The 8,934-nt window shown below is 35.9% G+C and overlaps 1 long non-coding RNA gene across 1 annotated transcript; it reads left to right on the top strand.

Moving 5' to 3' along the window:
* Positions 1-2,261: 2,261 nt before the first annotated feature.
* Positions 2,262-5,700, top strand: LOC116026568. Its single transcript, XR_004099859.1, has 2 exons — positions 2,262-2,308; positions 5,357-5,700. It is a non-coding gene; the product is annotated as an uncharacterized LOC116026568 (long non-coding RNA).
* The last annotated feature ends 3,234 nt before the right edge of the window (positions 5,701-8,934 follow it).

Genomic DNA, 8,934 nt, shown 5'->3' with positions numbered 1-8,934 from the left:
GGTGGTCGGGCCCTTTCCAAGTGGTAGAACATTACCCATCGGGCGCCGTTTTAATTATTGGAAAGTCTGGAGACCACATCATGGTCAATGGACAAAGGTTGAAGTTGTTCAATGCCCCGGAATCAATGGTGAAGGAAGCCAATGCGGTGTGGGATCTCTTTATTCCCACATACACTTCTTGAGTAACAGAAAAGGTCGAGTCGAGCTAGCGACATTAAACTTAGCGCTTCATTGGAGGCACCCCATGTTATCTTACCTTCTTGCATTTTAATTTTCTTGCATTTTCATTCCATGCCTTAGCCTTATTAAGCTAGTGAAGGCTTATGTGAGATTCCGGTAACGGTTGTTTTGCTAGAACTTGCCCTATTACTCCCCAATGTGAAAATCCTAGGAATTTGCATGATTTGAAATGATATAGGCCATTTTTGTTTAACCCTTAGCCTTAAAACCTACCATGTGAATATGTGTTTATCCCTAGTTGTCCCCTTTTGAGTCTTTTGTTCATTTAATAAAGTGCTTAGCACTTGTTCCACTCCTATATTTATTTTTCTTTGTTCACCCTTGTTAATTCACCCTTTAGCCCTTAGCCAAAATATAAAAAAATATTTCCCTTCCACCCTTTGAGAGAGTATAACACTTATTCCTTAGTCTAGGAGAGATTATTCTTTTGCAGCTCATTGCCATTAGCATCACTCTAGATAGTTTTGTTTTAGTGTGGGGGTCTTTTGTGAATATTTTGAAGATAATGTTTATGTTGGAAAGTCATGTCTTGAAAAAGTAGAAAAAAAAAAGTAGAAAAAGAATTCTTGAAAAAAGTTGAAAAAAGAGAATCATTTCTTGAAAAGAGAAAAAGAAAAAGAGAAGGAATAGTTGAATACCCTTAGCCCCGTTATAAGCCGAATAAAGACCTATTTGATCATTTCATGCATTCCAAAGATCGATCTAGTGGGAGTAAGAAAGGCAAGCCTAAGGGATCTCATCTCTAGCCATGTTTTGCATAATCTCAACTTAGCATTTGTGCACACAGGGTCCTCACATAATCTAATAATTTGGCACTTGGTTATTGGCTTGGGAAGGAAACTTGTTTGTGAAGCCTAAATGATTCTTGAAAATTGGACGGGTTGTCATGAGTGGGTTTGTGGTTTGTTTGGTGGTGCAAGGAAGTGGAATAAATGTTCATTGCTTAGTAGTGGTTATTCTAGTCTTTGCTTGAGGACAAGCAAAAGTTCTAGTGTGGGGTAGTTGATGTCTTTGATTTGTAACACGTTTTTCACCCCATTCATTAACATTTTTGATAACAAAATGCTTGTAGTTGAGTTGGAGCCTATGACTTGTTTGTGTGAATTGATGTTCTTTAGATAAAATGGTTGCAATGAGTCATTTGGAAGTCTTTTGGAGCATAAAGGAACGATGTTAGAAGTCGGGAGGAGTGCACGCAAGAAGATTCGGAGAAGAAGGCGAAAAGAGGGCTGAAAAGCCATCCATACGGCCTCCCATACGGCCGTATGGATGGCCGTATGTGTAACCCCTCGTCTTTTCGAATAAGATTAAGGTTCGATAAATATGTCTTTAAGCTATGACATTCCTGAGATGAGTGACCGATGCGTCAAAAGGATTTTTATAAGGAAATATAGTTATTATTAAGCTGCGATCGTACGTCCCGGTCACGAACCGTAAAATTTTTAGGAACTAGTATTTGGACTTGTTTGTCCTAGGAAATGGATTTCTAGACACCATACTATTATTCTGGAATTTCCTATTTAATCAGATTAGCCCATAGCAGCGAAAATTTATCTCTCATCGTACACCGCGAAATTCCCGCAGTGAACCGAACCTAGCCCAATTTTGAGGGTTAGTCTGGAATAAATTTTTAGTTTCGGAAATTATTCTATCTGGATTATTTTCCACCGAAACTTTATCTGTTTGGACCCCAACTGATAAGTTGTAGAGATATTTTATTATTTTATTATTTTTTTTCTTAATCTTATCCCATAAGCCATCAAGTGTGATCAAAATATAAAAGCCAATTTATTCCATTTCCCTTGTGTTTTGCCGAAATGAGAGAGAGAAAGGGAGAGAGGGATTCTTCATCTTCTTCCTCCTTGAAGCTTCAAATTCCATAGCCAAAATCCTTCTCAAGTCTCAATTTTATTCGGTAAAAAGTTCTATTTTCCTTCCTAGAGCATGAATTTGAGAGTAATTTCTTGAAATCTCTTGTTATGGTGTTGATTGTGATCTTAGGATTTTAAGAAGAATTTGGGGGAAATCACTCAAAGACTCTTTCTAAGGATTTTAGTAGCTAATTGAGGTAAGGAATTCCCTTAAGTTGGAATTAGTCACTTGAATTTGGATAATTGATTTTTGGTTGAAATATGGTGTTTTTGAGCTTTGGAAATATTTTTTTATACATGTTCATAGCTTGGATATGCATGTATATGTTATATTTATGTTCATATGAGCTTATACTTGTGAGAATAGTGAAAGGAAATCAGGGTAGATTCTGGCAGTAACTTCCGAGATTTATTGGGAAAAATTGGTAAGGTATTTTGATCCTATTTTTTTTAGACATGTAGTTCTATAAGTGTAGAACCCGCATATAAAATTTCATAATGATCGGAGTAGTGGAAGTATGGTTTTCGAATTTTTCTCCAAAACTGGTCCAGAGAGAGAAAAATTCCGGACAGCCCACTGCCAAGGGCAAAAATGGAATTTTCTGTGTTTATTCGCGGACCAAAATGACCAAAACTTTTTACGGACATCAAGTACTATGAGTTGGGATTCTACCATAAAAATTTCAAGTGAAAAAGAGTTCGGGAACTATTTTTACCGGCTCAATCCTTCGGACTGCGCCAAGCTGAAATTTTCTGAATTATGCTTAGTATGATTATGGATGTGTTAATGATAATTGTGAGGTAGTTAGTGAGTTAATGGTGATTAGGTGATGCTAAGGACGTGGATTATGACTATGTTCTACATAATACACATATGTATATGTCATGTTATGGTACTAGTATGTGTAATTATCTATACTATGAAATATGTTATATTATGTTGTTAGTAGGCCAAATTACCTATATTGTGAATATAGTATATGTCAATATATATATACATATATACGTGTATGTAGTATATATATATCATATGTATAGGATGTATATATATGTACATGTATTTATATAGTATACAACAAGTAGGTACAAGTAGTATAACGTATGACATTATGTATATATAATTGTAGTATATGTACCGTATTATGTACATATTATGTGTGTGTATGGGGCAGCATATATATATATATACGTGTTGTGTATATATATATGGTATGTGTGTATATATGTATATACGTGTATTATGTATATATGTATATATACGGGTAATGTGTGTATATATGTACATATATGAGTATGTATGTATAATTAAATAAAGTGTTGTAGTATGTATATATTTGGGTATGTGTACCTTAAGTGAATATGCATAAATATGTGGAAAGTGTTGTGTGGTATGCATATATACATACGTGTAGGGTGATGATGGAAAATGTTTTGAGAGACAAGACTTGTGAACCAAGGTGAGAATGGTAATTGATTTCAAAATGGGGACTTGATTTTGTGGAAAATGTCCAAAAATGATTTTGACTCAAGGAAGATGAGAAAGGAAGGAAAATGTTTTCAAAACCTTAGTTTCAGGAAGTCAAAGAGGACCTTGTCATTTATATTACCTCGGGCTATAGTACCGGTGGTTTTCTTCAATATATGTACAGTTGTCTCTACGTCACTTCGTCAGGCGTAGGGAGTCTCTGCGTCACTCAGTCAGGCGTAGGGGAGTTTTCTACGTCANTTATGTTGTTAGTAGGCCAAATTACCTATATTGTGAATATAGTATATGTCAATATATATATACATATATACGTGTATGTAGTATATATATATCATATGTATAGGATGTATATATATGTACATGTATTTATATAGTATACAACAAGTAGGTACAAGTAGTATAACGTATGACATTATGTATATATAATTGTAGTATATGTACCGTATTATGTATACATATTATGTGTGTGTATGGGGCAGCATATATATATATATACGTGTTGTGTATATATATATGGTATGTGTGTATATATGTATATACGTGTATTATGTATATATGTATATATACGGGTAATGTGTGTATATATGTACATATATGAGTATGTATGTATAATTAAATAAAGTGTTGTAGTATGTATATATTTGGGTATGTGTACCTTAAGTGAATATGCATAAATATGTGGAAAGTGTTGTGTGGTATGCATATATACATACGTGTAGGGTGATGATGGAAAATGTTTTGAGAGACAAGACTTGTGAACCAAGGTGAGAATGGTAATTGATTTCAAAATGGGGACTTGATTTTGTGGAAAATGTCCAAAAATGATTTTGACTCAAGGAAGATGAGAAAGGAAGGAAAATGTTTTCAAAACCTTAGTTTCAGGAAGTCAAAGAGGACCTTGTCATTTATATTACCTCGGGCTATAGTACCGGTGGTTTTCTTCAATATATGTACAGTTGTCTCTACGTCACTTCGTCAGGCGTAGGGAGTCTCTGCGTCACTCAGTCAGGCGTAGGGGAGTTTTCTACGTCACTTCGTCAGGCGTAGGGAGTCTCTGCGTCACTCAGTCAGGCGCAGGGGAGTTTTCTACGTCACTTCGTCAGGCGTAGGGAGTCTCTGCGTCACTCAGTCAGGCGCAAGGGAGTTTTCTATATCACTCAGTCAGGCGTAGGCCGTGGGGGTGTGCACACTTAAGTATAGATACTCATGTCATTTTCGGGTTGGTATCAGCTTTATGGACCTAGGTGGGGCCAAACTAGGGACCATAATGATGAACCTTCGTCCAAGGGATCACGAATGAGACTTGGGGCAGGACCGTAATCCCCATGTCCAGATCCGATTTCGGTCTAGTCAAAGAAACTTGTATCCTCAATAAGGTCTCTTGCTTCTAGTCAGAAACTAAGTAGCGTTTTCGTAATTAAAGACAACTAGAGGTCATAATTGCGGCAATGACATATGTAATAGACATGGCTAGTGCTGAAAACCTAGCCTGAATGAAAAAGAAGTCAAAGGCAACCTAGTTTGATGAACTAGGAAATTTGAGTAAGGAAATGTGTTGTGACTTATATACTCATTATATTCTTGTAATTATATGGCATTAACTGTTGATTTCAGTTATGAAAGACCTGGACACCATATTTGGTAATGTGTATTTACCTTTATGAAATATTTGTCAAAACTTTTACCTGATGGAAGTGACAAATGGATTACCTTACTTAGCCGTCGTGCTAACTACACTTTACCGTGTACGTCATTTCAGATGTCATCCAGTGAGGGATCCTGTAGCCCGGCAAATACTCCTGATCATGTTTGCCCGGGACCTACTTTTGTTGGTCAGATTCTGCATGACACGTCGGGCAGAGACCCGTATTCTCCACCCTATTCTCAAGGCTACTCTCCAGGCTATACTCCAGCATCCCCTGACTATACTCCAGCAACCCCAGTCAGCCCAGTAAATATCTTTTGGTAACCTTAGTTTTGGCTGACTCTAGTCTGTTAGGTTGTGGAGGACCCGGAGTTTGTAATGACAGCCCGTCGGGCAAACTCTTGTAGATATCTTTTGATATTAATATATATATATATACCTAAAATATTATATTTTGATGTTTGGGGTGTTGATGTTGAGTGAAATTTCTTTTAGCCTGTGCACTGAGAGTGGAAGTTTTATCAAAGAGGTGATAGAATTCACTCTAAGTGTGGCGGTAGCACCCGGTTTTCTGTTGATATGATGTAAAAGCTTCCGCAGCGTTTATTACGGATTTCGTGATAAGTGTAAGTCTTGAGAACCGGGGTGTTACAGTATGGCCCCAATCTGTGAAGGAAGGAAACGCCCTACCATACGGCCTCTCATACGGCCGTATGGTAGGCCGTTTGCCCGGTACTCTGCACAGTATTTAAGCTATTTTTCTGCATTTTGTACCCAAGTCCGAACCCTAGAGAGTTTAGAACTATTTTTCCTCCATTTCCTTAGCAATTATTAGCTTAGTATAGCTAAAATTTACATTTGGGGAACACACTTGGAGCTTGTATTGAAGATTTGGAAGGGATTCCAACAACATTTTCTTCCTTATTGATAGTAAAATTCTCTTTTCCTCTTCTCCAACTTGTCTTTACATTTATTGCTTATTTATTTTTTCTTTGTTGAATCTTGCTATGTTTACCATCGATATGAGTGAGTAGTCTTATACATGGGTTATATTAGGTGTTTATTGCTCTTATTGATGCTTGTTATGTGATTATTGCATAAAAGGGGATGAACAGCCATTTAGGGTTCTTAAGTTTGAAATGGGTTTATTTCTATCTTTCAATAGTTAGTGGCCAATGATTATTGCTTGTCTTTGGAAAGTCTTTCATTTCAATAGAAGTTGGATAGAAGATTTAAGCCAACCCAATCTCAAACCCATTTTCTCTTCTATGGAAATAGGGGTAGATTTGGGGCTAAATAGGTTTTGTTCTTTAAGAACTTAGGTTGGTACACCATAGAAATGGGGCAACCTTTGTTCTAATCCTTGTGAAAACTTGGATTCCTTAGTGCTAGCCTTAAGAACCTAGGGCCATTGTTCATCCCCTAATCCTAGTGTTAATGCATCAATAGAGTAATTCACCTAATTTAACACATCTTTCCAAATAGAATTTTCACCTAATTTAATCTTATTTTTCCCTTATATCCAAAATTTCAAAAATACTTTAGTTAAATCCAAAACCATTATATGTTTTGCTTGGATCCTTTCGGGTTTCAAAACCTTGGTAACTAGAGTCTAGGTGATTACTCCGTACGTGCCATAAAATCCAATCCCCGTGGTTTGACTTTACACCCATTTTCACACCCCGCTCACACTACATCAGGTCATCATTCATATCTGGTTGTATTGATGGGGGAAGCTCATCGTGACACGTTCAAACCCAATAATTCGGCTCAAAACCCTTCTTATACAAATGAACACGAACATCATCTGCAGACAAGTGTACTCTATTCTTACACTTACTACATGGACACCTAATCTGCATTGAAACCTCGTACACATGAAGTGTGCTTGCATAATTTATAAATTGCTCAACTCCCGCTAAAAACTCATCAGTGTACCCTCTCCTTCCCGGTAACAATCGGTTATACACCCATTTTCGATGTTCAGGTATATTAGCCATGTAAAACAACTGCAAAAGTATATACAATACAAGCACAACATATATATATATATATATATATATATATATATATATATATATATATATTAATATATTACAAGTAATATAAATACTTTAAATAATTATATATTAACATACTAATAAAATAATAGACAACATATAAAATGCAAACTAAGGTTTAAAAAATCATAAATATACAAATAAATCTAAACACACATATAAATAAATTTCACACACACACACACATATATATATATATACACACTACATAGTGTTCAATCATTCAATAAATAATTTAAAAATATATTCACAAAAATATATACAATTAATTAAAGCTAGATCTACACAAAAGATGACATAGATACAACATTCTAAAAATATATACACATACCTTAGCTTGATTTCAACACTATAGTGAAAAATATCTTTAAAAAAAAAATCAGTACAAAGGTGTTGTAAATATTCAAACTAGCTAGATCTAAAAAAAAATGCCATAAATGAAAGTTCTAAGAATATATACACATACCTTAACTTGATTTCTACACTATTGTGAGTAGTTTAGTAAAACATCTGTTGAAGAAATGAAGAAATCCGTAGAAATGGGAGAAAAAAACAGAAGAAAGAGAAGAAACTGGTTGGGAGGCTGCTGGGTGGGTGGGGGGGGGGGGGGGTATATAATGAATGAATTTCCGACAACCTACAAAAGTGGTCGGAAAAAAAGTCAACTTTAAAATAAAAACACGCGTCTATTTCCGACCACCTTCATACGTGGTCGGAATTTCCGTCCACAGACGGAAGGTGGTCGGAAATTCCGACCACCAAAATGGCCGCTAGACCACTCGCTAGCCCTCGAAAAAAATCTCTAAGAATTTCCGACCATTTTTATCATCGTGAACGGAAATTCCCACCACATATCTTCGTGGTCGGAAATTTTCGACCACTTTTTCGACCCTTTTTCCGCTTGACGAAAAAAGAGAAAAAAAAAAAAACAAACTTTTCGACCAAATTTTGGTGTGGTCGGAAAAATCGCAATTTTCCAGTAGTAGAATTGAATTTAATTGATAACAGATTTTATTATGTACAAGTGTTAATAGGTTATCACAATTCATTTTACTAGAATCCTATCTATAATAAAACAAAATCGTTGTGGAAAAATTTCCGCCCAAGAGTGGTAAAAAAAAAGGGTACCGTTTTGGGTTATTGAGTTGTTTTGCAAATTCCCACCCATGCGGATTATAATGTATATGTGAAAAGTCGCCGATAAATGTAGGGGTTCATTTAGTTTAAGGGTTATTTGCATTAATGGTTTACATTGTATTTTGGTTCAAATTTAAATGTTACGACTTTTGGAAAGACGTAACATTTATTCTGATTTATATAAACTGTTGGTTTCCCAATTGTTGCCATTACCACCTCTAGCGATATATAACTACCACTACTATCACGTCAGTAGCATTACAATACAAACAGCGGATTAGAATACAAAAAATAGATAAATACATATGGCGCTTTGTTCCTTTTGGCTAACGAGGTCACGCCCATGAGAACGCGAGTGCCATCACGCTAAGGTGTGTTGGAATGTACACAGTACCTGACCGCACTCTTCCGGATTGCATTAAGTATCGTGAATGTGTGTTTCACGACAAAGAGGTAACTTTTGGCATTAAGTGTAGTTATGCGCATGGACATATT

The sequence above is a fragment of the Ipomoea triloba genome, chromosome 8 (genome assembly GCF_003576645.1).
Source record: "Ipomoea triloba cultivar NCNSP0323 chromosome 8, ASM357664v1".
In the NCBI taxonomy this organism is placed as follows: Eukaryota; Viridiplantae; Streptophyta; class Magnoliopsida; order Solanales; family Convolvulaceae; genus Ipomoea; species Ipomoea triloba.
This window is presented reverse-complemented; position numbering and strand designations above follow the sequence as displayed.